General features: G+C 36.6%; 1 pseudogene; it reads left to right on the top strand.

Moving 5' to 3' along the window:
- The first annotated feature begins 5554 nt into the window (after positions 1-5554).
- On the top strand, positions 5555-13409 carry LOC135640540 (uncharacterized; annotated as a pseudogene).
- The last annotated feature ends 837 nt before the right edge of the window (positions 13410-14246 follow it).

Below are 14246 nucleotides of genomic sequence, written 5' to 3'. Positions count from 1 at the left end.
TATTATTTAGTATTTTATCACTTTATATTGCTTGTTCCATATTGTGGTGTCCATGGATCTTTGCAATGGGAATTGGATCATGATGAATCACAATAATGAGTTCGATTCACGTTTAAACACAGATCTTAAATAATCCCGGTCATAGATTACTCGAGAGGGATATCGAGATAACTGGACATACTGGTGTATTGTATACCCGTACATATGATAGAGGTGGCTGGTCTCATAGCTACTCGTGTAGGGACACTAGGGATACAATGCAGGTGTTCATTGGAGAATGAGTTTACTAATTGATCTACTCATGGAATGCTGGATAGTTAATGATACCTCATTGTCAAATAGTGATTCCATTATCCCAGTAGTGTACCTAGTCCTTAGACTTGAGATAACAAGGATGTTCTGTATGAGTACTCTACTCTTTGATACCGGACTTATAGGTTTAGAAGTTCTAGATCTAGCACAGCTGGTCATCGGGAATGACAGTCAACCTTACGAAAGTTATTGAGTGTCGATAGAGGATCATCCGCTCTCAATGTCATGAGATGAGTATTCTATATGTTATTACTCAGACAAATATCTAGCTATGGTCATTTGGATTGAGAGAGAAAGTGTTCTCCAAGAGAATCTGATTAGAGCGAGACTCGAGTAGAAATCGTATGGGTTTGACAACACCATGCCCGGTATACGGTCTCTAGGATATTAGATAGATGATGGACTATATGTATACAGTAATTGAGGATAAACATGTCCAATGGATTAGATTCCCTTGTATCGTCTAGGGATTACGATATAGTGGCCTAGTACGTCTACAATCGATGAATCGAGTGAATTATTATGGAGATAATAATTCACTGAACTAGAAGGAGTTCTAACAGGTATGACTCATAATCAGCTCGATATTGAGCCTAGAGGGTCACACATATATGGTAGGCATTGCGATGAGTAAATGTTTATATATAAGATATCCGTCGGAGCCCCTATCTTATTGGATAACCAATAAGCCTCTGAATTATTGGATCCTATGGATGAGATCCAATAAGAGCAAATAAGAGATTATTGGATAGAGATCCACTAATCTAAGAGGCTTAGGTAGTTGGATGGAGATCCAATACTCAATAGGGTATGATCCATTAGGGTTAAGTTGATAGGTGGCCTCTATAAATACGAGGAAACCAAATGCTCATAAGATAAAACTTTGCTTGGTTGCCATCTCTTATTCTCCTCTCCCCTTCTCCTCCTCGGATAGCAGGCTTGGAGATTTGAGGAGCATCGTTGCAGCCTTGTTGTGTGGATCACCATTGGAGAGGAGGGCGCTTGACTTCCTTCATCTTCTCCTATAAATTTGTAGAGATTCAGGGATATACGATATCCCTAGGTAAAACACAATCTTTCATATACCTAGTCTATGGGTCTTTAGTGCTCTTCTATTTATAGAGGTCCCTAATTAACCCTAATGGATCCTACCTTATTGAGTATTGGATCTCCATCCAATTATCCAAGCCTCTTATATTAGTGGGTCTTTACCTAATAATCTCTTATTAGCTCTTATTGGATCTCATCCATGGGATCCAATAATTCATGAGCTTATTGGATATCCAATAAGATAGGGACTCCAATAGATATCTCATATCCGAACCTCTACTCGTCGTAACACCTACCATATTTGTGTGACCCTCTAGACCCAATATCGAGTTGGTCGTGAGTCATACATGTTAGAACTCCTTTTGGCTCAATGAATTATGATCTCCATAATAATTCACTTGACTCATCGACTATAGACGTAGTAGGCCACTACGTCGTAGTCCTCAAACGATATAGGAGAATCCAATCCTTTGGACCTATTTGTCCTTAATTACCATGTACATATAGTCCCTCATCCATCTAATATCCCAAAGATCATATACCGTATATGGTGCTGTCAGACCCATACAGTTTCTCTTTGAGTCTTGCTCTAATCAGATTCTCACGAAGAACTCTTTCTCTCTCAATCTGAATGACCTTGGCCAATGATTTATTTGAGCAATAACACACAGGATATTCCTCTCATGATACCGAGAGCGAATGATCCTCTATCGATACTTAATAGTCCTCGTAAGGTTGGTTGTCACTCCCAATAACCGATTGTACTAGATTTGGAACTTTCAAACCTATAAGTCTGGTATTAAAGAGTGGAGTACTCATGCAGGACATCCTTGGTGTCTCAAGTCTAAGGATCAGATATACTACTAGGACTATGGAATCGCTGTTTGACAATAAGACATCATCAACTATCTAGTATTATGTGAGCGGATCAATCGGTGAACTCATTCTCCAATGTGCACATGCACTGTATCCTTAGTGTCCCCACACGAGCAGCTATGAGACCAGTTACCTCTATCATATGGATGGGTATACAGCATACCAGGTTGTCCGATTATCTCGATATCCCTTTCGATTAACCTATGACCAGGATTATTTAGAGTTTGTGTTTAAAGGTGAATCGGTCTCATTATTATGATCTCATCATGATCCGATTCTCATTGTACAGATCCATGGACATAAGTTACTCCATGCCCTGTGATCATCCATCTCATCCTTATCGGTCCTATCGGCACCTCGATGTATCTCCATACACTGTGATAATCCATCTTGACCTCGTGGGTCTCGTTAGCATCTCCATACATTGAGGCTCACAAGCCCCAATAATAATAATAATCATACATACATATCATCACACGATCTATGATCATCCATCTACATCATACATCACATATACACATCATATATGACTACTAGATAATAATAATTAATTAAATTATTTTAATTAATTATATATAGACTTTTGGGGAACCCTACACTAGAGTGCCCCACGAAGCCAGGAAACCCTGGCTGCTAGGTTTACCCCTGTGGCCAAGAGTCCCTGGCCACAAGACTGCCTTGTGTGGCTAAGGTTTGGTCTCCCTTATAATTAGGATTCCTTGGCTGCAAGGATATACATGGGTGGCTAGTAATCCTGGACACTAACTTGCCTCATGTGATTAGGAATCCCTGGCCGTAGGATCACCTAGGCAACTAAGAAACCCTAGTCGCTAGGGTTCCCCATGTGGCTAGTACTCCTTGGCCACATGGGGTGCTTAGCCATGGCTGAGAGCTTGCTGCTCTCACCCAGGCAGCCTTTGGCCAGGCCGAGAGCAGCATGTTGAGCTCTCAGCTAAGGTTGCAAGCAACCTTCAGCCAAGCCGTAAGGTAGCAACAATTGCTGCCCTTTTTCCTATGTTTTGCAATAATAATTTTGGTAACAAAACATCGATCTAAAGCACTTTTTAAAAGTGAGAAGAAGTGTTGTCCATAATTGAAAACTACAAAAAATCACAGTAACCACACAAAAAAATTCTACATGATTTATCATAACACACGTAGTTTAAAGTCAATCATTGTTGCATGATGAACCTGACTCTAATGCCACTATTAAGAAACCTAGGGCAGCATCACATACATGATGGAAAAGTAGAAAATAAAACAGGTTCTTAAAGATTCAATATTGGATCGTCATGCAAAGATTAGTGTGCAAAATTATAAAACCAAAAAATCGAATAATACGTGTAAGATGATTTACCTAAGGAAGATCGTATATCTTCAAAAATATAGATCCAGATGTATAGATGAAGGAGGTTAGATATCCTCCTCTCTAGCAATGATCCACACTACAGATGGTGCGATGATGCTCCTCCTTTCGCACCATGTTCTCTCCTCTCCTTTGCGCACCATAAGACTGCACTAGGATCAAGAATGGGTTAGCCCTTCTTGTTGTCCACACACCCCAAATAGGGCTGTCAGCCGAGGAGGTGAGGGAGAGAGGAAAATAGGAGGTGGCAGCTAAAAGGAGTCTAGCATATACCATTTTGATTCCCTTATATTTATATAGGTCTCATCAACTTAACTCTAATGGATCCTGCTCTATTGGGTACTAGATCTCTATCCAACTACTCAAGTCTATTAGATTAATGGATCTCTATCCAATAATCATTATTTACTTTTATTGAGTCTCACTTAAAAGATTTAATAATATATGGGTTTATTAGATATCCAATAAGATAAAACTCGACGAATATCTCATATCTAAATCTCTACTCGTCACAACACCTACCATATGTGTGACCCTCTAGGCCTAATATCGAGCTGGTGTGAGTTATACCTATTATAATTCCTTTTGACTCAATGAATTATTATCTCTATAATAATTCACTCGACTCATCGACTATGGATATATTAGGCCACTATATCACAGTTCACAAACGATACAAGGAGATATAATCCATTGGATATATTTGCCCTCAATTACCATGTATCTATAGTCTCTCATCTATCTACTATCCTAGAAACCGTATATCGGGTATCGCTCTAATCGGATTCTCTCAGAGAACTCTTTTTTCTCTCAATCTGAATGACCCAGTTAGGGATTTGCTTGAACGAGAATACATGGGATATTCCTCTCATGACACTAAGAGCAGATGATCCTCTATTGACACTCAATTGCTCTTATAAGGTTGGCTACCACTTTTGATGATCGACTGTACTATATTTGGAACTTCCAGACCTATAAGTTTGGTATCAAAGAGTGGAGTACTCATATAGGGCATCTTTTGTGTCTCAAGTCTAAGGACTAGACACACAATTAGGATTACATAATCGTTGTCCGATAATGAGGTATCATTAACGATCTAGCATTCCGTGAGTGAATCAATTAGTGAACTCATTATCTAATGAACACTTGTACTATACCCGTAGTGTCCCTACACAAGCGACTATGAGACCAATCGCCTCCATCACATGGACGAGTATACAATACACTAATCTGTCCAACTATCTTGATGCCTCTCTCGAGTAACCTATGATCAAGAATATATTTGTCTGTTTTTATAGGCGAATTATTATCATTATCATAATTTCATCTTGATTCAATTCTCATTGCATAAATATAAGAATATCACAATATATCAAGCAAGCAATATAAAGTGAGATAATACCAATAATAATAATAATAAGTAAAAAAATTATGTAACGTGTCACATATGTCATCACTTATATGATTAGCTTGCAGGACATCTATGACTAGTAGTAGAATCAGGTATATCTACATGTGATTATTTAATTTATTTAAATATTAAAGTTTAAGTTACATATAAAATAATCTAATAATTCAAATTTTTTTTATATAATTCAATATTGACAAAAGCATGATCGAAAATAAATCACAATTATAAACTTTGCATAAGGCTACTTCTCAAAGCTCGAAAATGATATATGATATTATTCTTATCTAATTTATATTAATTTTTATTAAAACTATAGTAAATATATATTTATTTCTAACTTAAAAATCTTATCTTAATTTTTTAAAGATATTTTTGAAGAATTTTATACTTATTTTAGACGTGTCACTCGATGCACCTCGATACATACCGTTTTAACATGTTGATCTGGATCGAGATTGCGAACCTTGCTTTGATCCATGATAACTAAAATTATCCGGGGTTCATCTTACACTCAATAAGCTGCGTATACATACTACCTCCCTTCTCTCCGGTGCCTTCGAATCTCCTCTTCCATTCTCCTCTCTCTTCACCAAAGCAATGAAGCGAGAGATTTCTTTCAAGCTGGTCTCTTTCCCTCTGCTCTTCCTTCTCCTAATCGCCTCCGCATCTGTTCTTCGAAAGTGGGGCAATGAGCCCTCTTGAAAGGCCCCCTTCCGCCCGATAGACTTGCTTCCCCTCCTCCCGCGGAGAGCAGCATGGCCCCTTTTACGATCGCTCCGCAGTGCTGAAGACCTCCTCCCCACCTTCGTTGGCCCAGCCTCATCCCCCGTGAGCGATCTCAACTGGAAAGGCGCATGCTTTTACAAGAACACCGCATGGATGGAGTTTCACAACAAGAGCCAGTCCCGATTCGGCGGCGGCATCCTCCATATCAAGGTCTAGAGAGCGAAGTCCTCCCTCTCCAAAACCCTACTTGTTGGGATTTTTTTTCCCTTGCTCGTTGGATTCTAAGTAGAGTTTACGTAAGTTCGGGATTAGGTTCTAGGTAGTCTATAGTAAATTTCATCCGTTGTACGAGTAAACTAGATCATTAAATCGAGTTAGTGTTTCTTAAGAAGAGCTATTTCGAGTTCGCATTGCAGAATTCCACAACCTAAGTTGGGTAGCAAAGAAACCAGTTATTAATTGGACAAAGATTCTTATTTTGGTGGGTGTTTTAAGGCTGTTTTGGTGGAAATTATGTTCTTGGAGTTATCAGTATGTCATTCTTGAAATGTACTGCGAATTTCCCTGATTTTTATCGACTAAAGCTAGTGAATTCGGGTGAATGACTACAACAGTAGAAGCTCAGTTTTTGATACAGCAATCATCGGTATCCAATTTGGTGAAAAGAATAATTTTGGGTAGGGAGGCCATTGTTGCTTGAAAATTGAAAAGGAAATCTCTTGATCTTTCATTTGGATGTTTTGGTGTGAGTAAATTTCTATTATTATGTGGAATTTCTCTTTGCAGTGTTCTCCCAGCGACATTGAAAAAAAGGCTATTTTTCTGGTTCTGGTTTAGGTTTCTTGGATGGTCTATTAGGCAAAATTACTTAGGTTTGTATTGCCGTGCTTATTCGTAAGTGGGTTCATTGGGCTTGCGTAGGAATTTTCTAAGTATTTTATAAAAGATATCACTACTTTGGGATACTAGGTGTTCTTTTAAGTACCTCAGAAGCGGGATACCCTATGGATCTTCCTTTTGGCTTATAGAATGTTTATTTTTTGGATGTTTAGGGTGTTTAGTTGAGATTATGATTTTTTGGTGTTAGGTGGGATTAATCTTGTTGCTTTTAATGTTTAGACTCCACTCGTCCAGAACCTGCGAAAGTCAATTGGGACAAAGGTCTATATTAGTAACCTTTCTAGAGTCTCTCCATTTGACCTGTAGGAATGCTTCTTGCATTGTAACCTTGGATGTTACGCTGAAAGTTTGATTGTTTGGTTTATGTAGAGATGGAGATTCTTGTTAACAATTTTGTACATGATATTTTCATTTGACTTACATAAATCTTTCCTGTGGGATACATTTGGCTTTATGTTGTAAGTTGTGTCATTTGGTTTTGCTGCACAGATGTGTCTTCTTTCTCTTTTTGGTGGTGTGAAATTAACAAACTTATGTAGTTTAATGCTTGAATTGCAGTGAGCTTTGAACAATCGGTAACATACTTTACTTTCCAGAATGAGGCTTTGGAAAATGCCCAATATGAGTATTGAATGCATTTCTTCTTTTACGGTGTGCCGTAGAACAAAATCTTTCACTCAGGACCTCATTTGAAGTCTTAACTTTAGGCAGCTTTTATTGGGTTTTTCTTTGTTGCCACTTAATTTGGATTTACTGTTACATTAACTACAGAAATAGATAGGATGGCTCTCCACAAAGGTTGTTACTCCTGCTTCATCATCAGGACATGACTAAAGTTGACACCTTTTTAGGACTTCTAGCAAGATGCAACCTATTCTGTTCTTTTTGATACTTTAATAAATGTTAGTCTTATATGGAGATTGTATGTGTATCTCGTTTCTCAATTTGCTTCAAGTTCATTTGTGTAGTCAAACTGGCAAATTGATGATCGATTTATATCAAGTGTTCATCATTGGAGTCTTATTTAGGAGGTTCACTATAATTCAGTAAACCGTTCTTATTGTAAACTTTTGTAGAGCAACATAGCTGGATGTTTATCATTGGTCGATTGGGATAAAAATGAGATCATGGCTGAGAGAGGAAATTATAGTAGCACCGACAGTTGAAATGCTTTGGAAAACTAAATCTACAGATTTAATCATGGTCGGCCTCATCAGTCATGGGCAAGTAGCTGCAATGTTTGTCATCGCAGGATTTCTCAAACTGAAGAAGAGCAAGAGTTGGTATCTGGGCATACGGAATGGTGCACCATTTTAAAATCAGACTTCTCCTCCAGTAACATAGGCCACCAGCACAATCATTGACATGGACATATGTTGTATATCAAAGGAATCCTCTACCCTGTCCACTGATCCTCCTCTTGGATATCCTAAAAGGAATTTTTTGAGGAAGGATCTAGGTGTCATTGCTTTTTTATCTGGGAGTATTTTACTCAGTTCTCTTTTCTTTTTTATCCAGGCCAGCAATGCCCATAGGTAGACATGCATGGATCTTTACATCTTTGTAACTCCATATCGTGTGACTTGGGATTACTACTTTTTGTCTAGTGAACATACCCTTGACTTTCCTCAGTGGGAGAGAGAAGATGAATATGAATATGTAAGTTGTTTACTTATCTTTTACATTAGACATATATGTGCACACAAATGCATGTATATGTGACACAACACACACACATATGCATATTATAAAAGACAATATTCTCTTATTCTACTTAAGTTTGTTTTTGTTATTGTTTCTGAAATCAGGTGAAACATAATGGAATGTCAATTTTCCTTTTGGAATCCGGGTGGAACTCTTCAGGCTCTATGGGATGTTTTTCCCTTGTTTACAAATGATGGATGGGTTGAAAGTTCAAATCTTGCTTTCCTCAAAAAGCACATGGGGGCTACATTTGAGGGGCGTCCGCAACCATGGATTTCAAGTATCAATGTTAATGATATTCACTCAGGAGACTTCCTGGTTATATCAAAAATTCGTGGGCGTTGGGGTGGCTTCGGAACTTTAGAAAAGTTGGTCACTGGTACTTATGCTGATCATTCTGTAGTTTGCCTTAAAGATTCAGAAGGCAAACTTTATATTGGAGAATCAGGTCCTGGAAATGGGAAGGTTAGATCGATTTGTTGCTTTATTATTGCAAAATTGTTCCATGCTTTATCTGTTTGAATGTTTCAAATATATATATATATATATATATATATATATATATATATATATGTTACAAAAAGATTATAAGTAAGGAATCTTACTTTTAGTTAGATATCTTTACAAGACAAATTTCCCATTGTCTTTTTGAACTTTTAGTTAATTGTACCTGAGTAAACTGAGCCATATCATGGAGTGCATAGATGGGACGCACCAAGTTTGACCATGATCTCCATGTCAATCATTCTCTATTTTAATGAAATGGTATAGGCATGTGTTTAGTTTGATAACATCATGATTTTCTTAATATGTTCTGGAAACTTATTATGTGAAAGTGCAACTACCCTATTTGTTCTATGCTGTCTTGTTTGAGAAAAATTCTGTGATAGTGGAACTGTTAGAAGGACATTTTACTGTGCATAAATGCATTCAGAGCCACCATCATGACCTTCCTGATAAATAATAAAAAGTTTACCATTTAAGCTTACTTGTTTTAAAATACATTGTTTGAGTTATGCTTTTTAGAACAACAATGAAAAGAGTTCACTTTCTTTAAGATGATTTCAGCATTTGTTAGTTAAATTATGAGAAAGAATACCTATACCTTTATGGTTATTTGGTCTGGACAATCTGAAACCTCAAATCATGTGGACAAGTAAGGAAGAGTTGGATGCTTCATGGAAATATTTGGATGTATTTAACAAGTATCCTGCGGATATTGGGCTGGTACCCATTATGAATGTACAACAAGCAATTCCAAGACCTTCTTTCCTTCATAAATTCGCTCTGAGAAAATTGATAGCTAATTGAGACTTTGTACAATTAAGATTAACATAGGGAGAATTATTAGAATGAAACTAATTATTTCTTTTGATATGTAATGTGATAGTTCATCAACAACACCAATATGCAAAGTTTTGTCTTGTACTTGATATAGAGGTACATGGCTTATGGTTTATCTTAAGTGACTTACCTTGCATCAACCGCTTGGTAGCACTCAGCCAGTGACAAACCAATATTGTTTTAGATGTTTATGCATGCCGGAATTACTCTATATATTTTCATATCTATACACGTGTCTAGTGCTTGTTCTATTTCTAGACTAAATATTCAGTTGGATTTTCACATTGGCTAATCATTAACTAAGATGACAAGCTGGATACAAACCCCTTGTTGATTTCTTGATATCAGCAAATCTAATTAAAGCAAAATGAAAATATAGAATTCAGTTGAGAAGATAATTTAGTGGCTGTCATAAAAAGTCATAAGAGTATATTCTAATAATCCCTTTCATTAAGACCACAGAAGGGACAGAAAATTTGTTGAGCCATTTAGATTGAAATTCTTACAGTTTCAAGATTTTATCATTACTTTTGGCATATTTATTGACTTAAAAAATCTGACGTGACATTTATGGGTTCTGTGCAATGCATCAGTCGTAGAATAGTAGTTTTTGTGCAATACCTATCGATCATTGTACTTAATTACTTTGACGGATCCAGCTGTAGGAAGAAAAAGACGATGACATACCTATCAATCGTTGTACTTAATTACTTTTTACAGGAAAATGACATAATAGTTATTCCACCATGGGATGAATGGTGCGAATCTGAACTCAAGAAAGATGAATCAAATCCTCATATTGCATTGCTTCCTCTCCATCCAGATATGCGAGCTAAATTCAATAATACTGCAGCATGGGAGTATGCAAAATGCATGTTGCATAAGCCTTATGTTTATCATAAAATGATCTTCAGTTGGATAGATATTGTAAGTGGGAATTATCTGCCACCACTGGATGCACGTGGTATGATATTGCTAATTCCATCTTTTGAAGCCTTATGTTCTAAATTTTTTATTTGCTTATGTGCTTACTTTTATCGATTATAACACTGTTAGGATGTTCAAATAATTATCGTGTCTTGTACTCATTGTCACACGATACATTTGTCATTGGAAACTCATCTGTAGATGCCAAGATTAGCATGTTTTTTGAAGCTTGTCATAGTTCTTTAAATTCTGTAAGAGGTTGCAGTCAACTGATCTTTAAGTGCAGTTACTGAATGGAAATATTCTTGAGTCTTTGATTGTAACTGGATTTAGTCATCATATGTTATTTTTATAATTCAAATTTACTTGCAATCAAATCTCAATGGTCGGAAAAGATACATGTAGCTGGCCGCAAATAGTTGAGACAGTTTATTGTTTTTTATATTCAAGAAATTGTTTGATTTATAGGATAGTGCCATCTTCCATTGGCTTATTGGTTACCTGTGGAATATGGGATGTTTTGTTCTCTGTAGCAGAGTTTATCATTCTCCTTTGTTTTAGACTTCCTCAGTTATACAGATTGTTGGATGGTTGTGATGATTACATAAAATTTAAATTCTATCTTTAACGCTTGCGATCATCATTCCTTATAATCTTTTAGGCAAGTCTGCCTCTAACTTTAAAATGCTTCAAATTCAGTATCACCAATCCAAACATCATATAGATCAATTTATGAACCAAATAGAGATGCAGTCTTGTCAGCCACCATTTGTTGTCAATGGAAGGGATGAACATTGGTTTCTTGGAGATCTGTGATCAGCATTTGCTAATTGGGTACTTCAAATTGACAGATCCAGGATTCAGCCAAAATGAATTGAACATATGAGTGAAAAGAAAAAGATTACCCCTTTGAGATGCTTTTCCAATCTTGGTGCTATTAGATTTCCTAACTTATTTTGTGTCTTGATTTATGAAAATAATTGTTTATTTGATTTTTAACTATTTCTATTTGCTTTTGTATGATGACAATAATTAGATATACTTTGTATCATGTTCTGAAATATTTATTTATGTTAGTCGAAGTAGATATGTATTTTATTTAAAATGTTTTATCAGAAAAGTCACCTACAGTGGAGACAAAAGCAAGTTTTCTGATGTTCTTCTGTAGGGCTGTTTTTTTACAATCTAAATAAATTATGTCTGTTTGAAGGTGGTCCTTGTAAACAGTTTGCTAAATGCTGATTTGATGCTATAGGTGGCTTCTGCGATGACGTGTGGACTAGGCTCCAACCAGCCTATGCTGCTAATTTGTGGAATGAAGCTCTGAACAAATGACTTGGAACCAGTGATTTCAATAGACGCTCGGGCGCTCATGATACCGGGGAGGGTAAATATGCAGAATGGATTTCGAAAGAACACCGATAGAACAGTTGTTCAGATAGAAAATGTCACAGAAGGCAAGGAACGAACTCTTGAAGAAACTTCGGTAAAACGAAAAATAGCTCACCACCAAGTTTAAAATCAAAAGAGATATAGAAGATCACCACCCTAATGATAATAAACAAGGATACAGAACTAAAAACGAAAGACTCACCACTCAAGGACGCATCCAAGAGATACAGAGTTCAAAAGAGCACTCCAAGAGAGCTTCTGTCAATATCCTCAGTTTCTAAAGTCTTTTCTAAGCCCCAAACCCCAAAATAAATACTAGTGCATGAAACAATCCTTCATGCATAGAGAATTTCGAAATTAAGTGCTTTACAGCTGCCAACCAACTCCATTAATGTATTCCTTAGTCATGAAGAAAAGCACCATGATACAGCTTTATAGTTGCCAACCAACTCCAGTAATATATTCCTTTGTACAGGGAATATGCTGATGAGTTGTCTTATCTGAGTAGGCTGAGTTGAAGATTATGTGGCAATATTATTGGTTGAAAAAAAATCATATTATCAGCATGGTTCATATGAATAGATTGGAGCAAATTAGACACTCCCGTATCAATCTCCCCTGGTTGAAAAAGACTTGTCCCCAAGTCCTTATTTGTTTCGTCATCATGATTATAAAAAGGACTTAAATCAGCCACATTAAATGATAGGGATACTTCGTAATCTTTAGGTAGCTCAATCTCATAAGCATTTTTGCTAATTCTCTTAAGCACCTTGAATGGACCATCAGCCTTTGGTTTCATTTTTCCAAATTTGCCCGACAGAAACCTCTCCTTCCTTAGATGAATCCAGACCAAATCACCTATATTAAACTCCACATGTTTTTTGTGTTTGTTAGCCGCTTACATATACCTCTCATTTTGTTTCTCAATGATTGCTTTCACACCCTCATGCAGCTTCTTTATCTGCTTAGCTCTTTAATCAGCATCTCCACTAAATTGCTTTGTTGTAGAATGAGGGATTAAGTCCAAAGGACCAGCGGAATTAACACCATAAACTACCTCAAAAGGACTCTTACCAATACTATAATGCATAGAACGATTGTAGGCAAACTCAATTTGTGGAAGAATGACATCCCACTACTTAATATTCTTGCCAACATAGCTTCTAAACAAATTTCCCAAGCTTTTGTTTGTTACCTCAGTTTGCCCATCGGTTTGTGGATGATGCGAGCTGTTAAAATTCAAGGAAGTACCCAGCTTCCTCCAAAGAGTTCTCCAAAAATGACTAACAAATTTTGAATCTCGATCAGACACCATAGTTCTTGGCATACCATGCAATTTAACAATCTCCTTAAAATATAAATCAGCAATATGAGATGCATCATTCGATTTATTGCATGGAACAAAGTGAGACATTTTTGAAAATATGTCAACAACAACCATATGATAGAATCCTTGTTTTTTTGAGTTCTTGGCAGTCCCAAAACGAAATTAAGACTCACATCCTCTCATGGAGCATTTGGCACTGGCAATGGAGTGTACAAACCAGAATTTTGACTTTTTGTTTTTGCGAAATGATACAATCGACATTGCTTCATATGTTTATCGACAACTCTGAACATTTTAAGCCAGTAGAAATTTGATTGAACAAGAGCTAGAGTCTTGTCCCTACCGAAATGTCCTCCCAAAACACCACCATAAGCTTCAGCTAGATTTACTTGTCTCAAAGAACAAGATGGAACACACAAAGCATTAGCTCGAAAAAGAAAACCATCAAAGATAAAAAATTGTTAAAAGGAACCTGATTTACAATTCTGTCATATCGAGCCGAAATCCACATCATTCTCATATAGATCTTTGAATGTTTCAAATCTAACCACTTTGACTTTCATTGCTGATAATAAAGAATGCTTTCTGCTCAATGTGTCAGCAACTATATTTTGAACGCCATATTTGTGCATGATTGTAAAGTTGTAAGATTGTAAAAACTCCACCCAAGCTGCATGACTCTTGTTTAGCTTGTGCTGGTGATTAATGAACTTTAATGCCTCATGATCAGAATTTAGAACAAATGGCTTGGTAAGAAGATATTGACTCCAATGAGACAAAGCTCGATAAATTGCATAAAACTCCTTATCATAAGTAGAGTATTTCTTTCTCGTATCATTCAGCTTTTCATTAAAAAATGCAATGGGCTTTCCGTCTTGGCTCAAAACAGCACCAATTTCCACATTAGATAC

This window comes from Musa acuminata, chromosome BXJ3-6 (assembly GCF_036884655.1).
Source record: "Musa acuminata AAA Group cultivar baxijiao chromosome BXJ3-6, Cavendish_Baxijiao_AAA, whole genome shotgun sequence".
Lineage (NCBI taxonomy): Eukaryota > Viridiplantae > Streptophyta > Magnoliopsida > Zingiberales > Musaceae > Musa > Musa acuminata.
This window is presented reverse-complemented; position numbering and strand designations above follow the sequence as displayed.